Source organism: Tarenaya hassleriana, unplaced genomic scaffold (genome assembly GCF_000463585.1).
Source record: "Tarenaya hassleriana unplaced genomic scaffold, ASM46358v1 Cleome39, whole genome shotgun sequence".
NCBI classification, from domain to species: Eukaryota; Viridiplantae; Streptophyta; class Magnoliopsida; order Brassicales; family Cleomaceae; genus Tarenaya; species Tarenaya hassleriana.
In genome coordinates this window covers 130957-131323 of record NW_010966822.1, presented here as the reverse complement: position 1 = coordinate 131323, position 367 = coordinate 130957, and positions in this window count along the sequence as shown.

Genomic DNA, 367 nt, shown 5'->3' with positions numbered 1-367 from the left:
ACAGGCGCTCTAGTAATGGGAGGTACGTACACACTTAGCATTACATAAACAAGGGATTTTCGAAACCGCACCTAGATCAAGCATCTACTTTCAAGCTATGAGAACCACCATTTCTGTTAGGACTGGAATCTCTATTCGGTTTTTGCACTTCGAGAAAACGAGACTTAGAACTTGTTGAGCTTTTTGGATCTCACCAAAAACTCTCCAAGAACTGCAGAAGTCGGCTCTTTTTCGTCTCTCTATCGTTAGGGTTTTTAATCTCCTTCTTATAAGGTGATTTAACCCTAATTCGGTTTAATTTCGGAAAAACTGAAGCCCGGAACGGACGGTCCAGAAAAGCACGTGGACCGTCCGTTCCAGCACATAG